The sequence below is a fragment of the Neofelis nebulosa genome, chromosome 10, assembly GCF_028018385.1.
Source record: "Neofelis nebulosa isolate mNeoNeb1 chromosome 10, mNeoNeb1.pri, whole genome shotgun sequence".
Classification (NCBI taxonomy): Eukaryota; Metazoa; Chordata; class Mammalia; order Carnivora; family Felidae; genus Neofelis; species Neofelis nebulosa.
In genome coordinates this window covers 104,668,853-104,675,434 of record NC_080791.1, presented here as the reverse complement: position 1 = coordinate 104,675,434, position 6,582 = coordinate 104,668,853, and the positions used below count along the sequence as shown (strand labels likewise).

The 6,582-nt window shown below is 39.3% G+C and overlaps 1 protein-coding gene across 3 annotated transcripts in view; it reads left to right on the top strand.

Moving 5' to 3' along the window:
- LOC131487942 (membrane-spanning 4-domains subfamily A member 4A-like) overlaps positions 1-6,582 on the top strand; it is a 167,218-nt gene that overhangs the window by 84,354 nt on the left and 76,282 nt on the right. The window lies entirely within an intron of this gene.

The following is a 6,582-nucleotide window of genomic DNA, read 5'->3' as shown; positions in this document are numbered from 1 at the left end:
TAGATGCCGGTCCCACATCCCCAGCTATGACAACCCAGATTGTCTCCGGACATTGCCACATGTCCTTTGGGGGTGGGGAACAAAATCATTTCAGGGTGAGAACCACTGACGTAGAGAAATAATTGCAGACTGTGTTCTCTGGTTTTTTTCCTGATAAAATGACTCCTTTTCACATCCAGACTCCAGAGAGAGTATGTATTTCTCAATACAGCATTTTTTCTGCCAACATTTATGCAGATACATTTCAATTTAGGTGCCCAAAGTGCAACGCAACATATTTTATTTTATGTTATATTATGTTATGTTATGTTATGTCATGTTATGTTATTTATTTTTCAAATTTACATCCAAGTTAGCATATAGTGCAACAATGATTTCAGGAGTAGATTCCTTAGTGCCCCTTCCCCATTTAGCCCATCCCCCCTCCCACAACCCCTCCAGGAACCCTCAGTTTGTTCTCCATATTTAGGAGTCCCTTATGTTTTGTCCCCCTCCCTGTTTTTATATTCTTTTTGCTTCCCTTCCCTTGTGTTCATCTGTTCTGTGTCTTAAAGTCCTCATATGAGTGAAGTCATGTGATTTTTGTCTTTCTCTGACTGACTAACTTCGCTTAGCATAATACCCTCCAGTTCCATCCATGTAGTTGCAAATGGCAAGATTTCATTCTTTGGATTGCTGAGTAATACTCCATTATATGAGTATATGAGTATATGAGTATATGAGGTATATATATATATAATATAATTGTATATAATATATTATTATATAATGTAATTATATAATAATATATATTAAATAAATATATATTTATATATAATTATTTAATATAATTATATGTAATATAATAATATAATATATATTATAATATAGTATATAATATAATAATATATAATATATATAATTATATTTTATATATATATATATAAATATATATATAATATAAGCACATCTTCTTTATCAATTCATCCATCGATGGGCATTTGGGTTCTTTCCATACTTTGGCTATTGTCGATAGTGCTGCTATAAACATGGGGGTGCATGTGTCCCTTCAAAACAACACACCTATATCCCTTGGATAAATGCCTAGTAGTGCAATTGCTGGGTCATAGCGTAGTTCTATTTTTAGTTTTTTGAGGAACCTCCATCCTGTTTTCCAGAGTAGCTGCACCAGGTTGCATTCCCACCAACAATGCAAAAGAGATCCTCTCTCCGCATCCTTGCCAACATCTGTTGCTGCTTGAGTTGTTAATGTTAGCCATTCTGACAGCTGTAAGGTGGTATCTCATGGTGGTTTTGATTTGTCTTTCCCTGATGATGAGTGATGGGGAACATTTTTTCATGTGTCAGTTGGCCATCTGGATGTCTTCTTTGGAGAAGTGTCTATTCATGTCTTTTGGCAAGGCAACATTTTAATTTTTTTTTTTCCAAATGTTTTTTATTTATTTTTGGGACAGAGAGAGACAGAGCATGAACGGGGGAGGGGCAGAGAGAGAGGGAGACACAGAATCGGAAACAGGCTCCAGGCTCCGAGCCATCAGCCCAGAGCCTGACGTGGGGCTCGAACTCACGGACCGCGAGATCGTGACCTGGCTGAAGTCGGACGCTTAACCGACTGCGCCACCCAGGCACCCCAAGGCAGCATTTTAAACGAAACAAAGTGTGGGACAGGTCTGTACTTAAATTCTAACCAGAAGTGACAGATCACCAGAATCACGTGGAGAAGTCATGAAAAGCATGCCGTGGCAATAAAAGGGAGGTGGACCCAGGGCAGTGCTGACTCACACTGCAGCCACACTCTGCAAGAAAAGCACCTGTTACCAACATTGTGATTATTTGGCAATCAAGGAATTACAATAGATTAAGCATTTTGCAACCTGACATGTTGGTTTGCCATTCACACATAGATATTTTATTGCCTTTTATTTAACATTTGGGGAAATTGTATGGGAGCTTGGGCTGACTAATAGCATATGGTTTTTCCTGTAAAATGATGCGAAAGAAGCGTCTTCATGAAGAATACCTGATTTTTAGGAAAGAATAACTGATGATAAACAGGAGACACTTACAATTTTATCTGCCTTGGTCCTTTCAAAAAAACACATCTCCTTTTATTGTTTTGAGCAGGTTATAGTTGTCAGCCTCTGCCTTTTCCCCCTGCATCTTCTTAAAGATGGGTCCTTTGATAATATTTCAGTCTATGAATTCAGACCAGAAGGCAGAAACTAGCCTATTCCACAGAGAGGCGAGGTGAGAGGATCTCTGTGGGACAGCTGCCAACAGGATGATATTCTTTGGGTGGAAATGGTATTCCCTCTATTCCCTCTTGCTTTCAACCTGCAGAAGACCACTCTTAGCGTTTGGCAGGAAGCATTTAGCACTTAGCATGTGCCAATGCTGCTTTAAATAACATGAGATACTCCCTCCCTAGAGTCACCCTTGTGCACGTCCTACCATGTCACTCTCGCAACAACTTTGGGTGGTAGGTTTTATTATCACACCCATTTTAAAGAGGAGGAAACAGGTCCAACGTTAATGCTGGTAAGGGTTGAGGCCGAAATTTGAGCTTGGCTTTCCCTTACATCTTCCATGCAACAATCTAGTGTGTGTGTTCTTTTTTTTTTTTTTTTTTAAGTTTATTTATTTTGAGAGAGAGGGGTGCGGGGAGAGAGAGAGGGAGAGAGAAAAAATGTGAGCAGGGGAGGGGCAGAAAGAGAGAATCTCAAGCAGGCTCCGAGCTGTCAGTGTAGAGCCCGATGCGAGGCTTGAGCCAAAATCGAGAGTCAGACGCTTAACTGAGCCACCCAGATGCCTCTGTATTCGTTTGTTTTTTTTTTAAAATTGCTATTAACTACCACAAATATAGTGGCTCAAAACAACACACAAATGTGTTATCTTACCATTTTCATGGATCAGGGGTTGAAGCAGGGCCTAGCTGGGAGCCTTTGTTCAGGGTCTCACATGGATACCTATCATCAAGGTGTCAGACAGGCCGTATTTTCATCTGTAGTCTCAAGTGGGCAAAACCTACTTCCAAGCACAGTCAGGTTATTGACAAAATTTATTTCCTTGTGGTTGTATGAGTCAGGGCCCCGGGTTTTGCTGGCTGGCTGCCCTCAGTTCCCTGCTTTCTCAACATGACCGCTCCCATCAGGCCACCAGGGAGTATATTCACCCATGCTGGTGAAGATGGGAAGAAGGATAAAGAATTCGTGGTATGGATTTGAGTATGTGTGGCTCAGCCAGTAATTGTGAGTTACCTTTTGGGGAACCTGCAATTTTATTCTAAAAAGTTGAGAGAACACGGAGTTCTAATATGCATGTTAAATATGTGCAATGTCTGCTTAGACTTGGTCGAAAGTGTTCACTCCTTTTCTTGCCGAGAATTTATTAGACCTTCTTGGTAGTGGTTCTTGCCTGATTGAGTTCCCAAAGTGAATACAGTAGTGAGACAAAAGAGGGAGTAAAAAATGACGCCCAAATCCCTAGCTTTAGAGATTGAACAGATGGACATACCATTTATGAAAGACAACCAGGTGGGGGGGGAGTGGAGGGAAGTTGCAAATGAAACACACAATGTCTTGACTGCGCCTGCTGTCAGTTTGGAATATTATTCCAGATAATTCTGAATATATGCCAGATAGTATTATTTGAAATCTTACTGAAATCTTATTCCAGATAATTCTAAATATAGTTCTCCAGATATTTTTAAGAACCTTTCTGTTGCCAGAGAAACAAACAAATAAGAAATGCATCCTGGATTAAATATTTTAGGGGCTCCTGGATGGCTCAGTCGGTTGAGCGACCGACTTCAGCTCAGGTCATGATCTCACGGTTTGTGAGTTTGAGCCCCGCGTCGGACTCTATGCTGACGGCTCAGAGCCTGGAGCCTGCTTCAGATTCTGTGTCTCCCTCTCTCTCTGCCCCTCCCCCACTCATGCTCTGTCTCAGAAATAAACATTAAAAATAAATTAAAAAAATATTTTATTGTGTTGCTTGGCTTACAGAACGAGGAAGATTCTCCAAGGCCCTCCACCCCCAGTGTAAAAATACTAATACACACACGTTTGAAAACACACAAATAGGGGTTGAAAACCTCAGAAGAGAGTAGTAAGTGAGTGCCCTAGCTTCTAGATTAGTGGGGGTCGACATACAATTAACAAACAAATGAAATACATAGTATGTCAGATCATTGTGATTTGAGGAAAAAATAAGCAAGTGACAGGGAGAGAGAGCTGTAATTTTATGTAGGTTGGTGGGGGAAGTTTTACTGAAACTAAGCTATCTGAAGAAAGACCCAAAAGAAGTGAGAAAGGAAGCCATGGAAATAATTGTAGGAAAAGTATTCCAGCCAGAGGGCCGACCAATGTAAAATTTATTTTTTAATATTATTTTTAATAACTTTTTAAAAATGTTTATTATATTTGAGAGAGAGAGAGAGAGAGAGAGAGGCAGAGAGAGAAAGAGAGAATCAGCACAGAGCCTGATGCAGGGCTCAAACTCAAACCGTGAGATCATGACCTGAGCTGAAATAAAGAGTCAGACACTTAACCAACTGAGCCACCCAGGCGCCCCCCGATGTAAAATTTCTAAAGAAAGAATATGTCCAGTGACTGGAGTAGAGAGAGCAAAGGGGAATAGTTAGAGGTCAGAGCAGAAATGAGAGTTCAGATCCTATAAGGGTATTTAAGGACTCTGGCTTTTATTTGGAATGAAATGGAGTGGGTTTGTGCAGAGAAATGATATGATCTGATTTGAGATGGAAAAAAAAATGTGCTCTCTGCCATGCAGAGAACAGACCGAGTGGTGTAGGTGCCCCACTAGTTGGCTCATTACAATAATGCCAATGGGGGATGATGAACCAGAGTGCTCATGAGATGGTGAGAAGCAATCAGACTCAATATATTTTGAAGTTAAAACTAGCAAGTTTTAATGCTAGACTGGGTGTGGTGTGTGAAAAAAACAGAAGAGCCAAAGATGACCCCAAGGTTTTTGGAAGATCATGCTTTAAAGGGATTTGACTATGGAGAAGTGGGGGATGGCTCAATAACTAGATGGGCCAAGGGGTCCAAAGTAGCTTTTTCAAAAGTGTTTTTATTCAATTATAACACAGAAACAAGAGAACACAGTTATATGTATATAACTCCAGCATCTAGATCAAGGAAAAGAATGTTTCCATGAGCCCGTAGACCCTCTGGGTTCCTTTCCAGTAACTACCTACTCCCAAAGGTAACCACTATCCTAGTTCTGACACTATTAGCTTAGCTTGTGTTTAAACTTTACATACACAGAATCAGACCATATGTACTCTTTTTATGTAACCAATTTCTTTTTATTTATTATTATAATTTTTTAAATTTATTTTTTAGTTTACTCCAAGTTAGTTAGCATATAATGCAGTAATGATTTCAGGAGTAGATTCCAGCAATCCATCTCTGATATATAACACCCAGTGCTCATCCCAACATGTCTTCCTTAATGCCCCTTATCCATTTAGCTCCTCCCCCACCCTCAACCCCTCCAGCAACCCTCAGTTTGTACTCTGTATTTAACAGTCTCTTCTGTTTTGTCCCCCTCCCTGTTTTTATATTATTTTTGCTTCCCTTCCCTTATGTTCATCTGTTTTGTCTCTTAAATTCCTCATATGAGCGAAGTCATATGATATTTGTCTTTCTCTGGCTGACTACACTTAGCATAATACCCTCCAGTTCCATCCATGTAGTTGCAAATGGCAAGATTTCATTCTTTTTGAATGCCGAGTAATATCCATCTTCTTTATCCATTCATCCGTCAATGGACTCTTTTATGCATGACCTTTTCCCCCCAAACATTATGTTTGTGGGATTTATCTATATAGCTGCATGTAATTATAGTTTGTCCACTCATGTTACTGTTTAGTACTCCATTGTATGAATATACCAGAATTTTTATTTCTCCCTTCTATTGTTTATAGTCATTTAGATAGTTTTCTTTTGGAGGCAATTATGTGTATTACTTATATGACCATTTCTGTACATGTTTTTGGAAAACACGTGTATGCATGTCTGTAGTATATTCTCCTGGGGATAGGACCCAAGGCCTTTATTGGGTCTTTACTGGGTAGGTGAGGTTGTTTACTCCAGTACAGTAATAAAATTATGGCTAATTTCTTCTTTGGTCTAGAACTTAGATGGGGAAGAGCATTGTGGTAAGTTATAATCTTTGAAGCCAGATATTTCAGAATAAAGTCATTAAATGAGACAGAATATTGAGCCACATTCAATTGACAGACATGCATTTCATTCAATTGACAGAAACGGAGCTGTATATTTTTGAAGTACTTTTCATTTAAAAGTTCTTGCAATCCCTACTATATAACATTTAAGCAATATGAGTGTGAAAATAATACGGAAGTGGAGACTGCATAGCCATGTGACTTGGCCACTTTGCACCAGCACAAGCGTGCACATTTTCTCTTCTTATTTAGGGGTGGGTGAACCACTTTCTGTTCAGTTTACCCACCTGGGATTTGAGAGACTCTTTCCTTTTCTTTTCTTTCTTTTCTTTTCTTTTTTTTCTTTTTTTTCTTTTCTTTTTTTTTTTTTT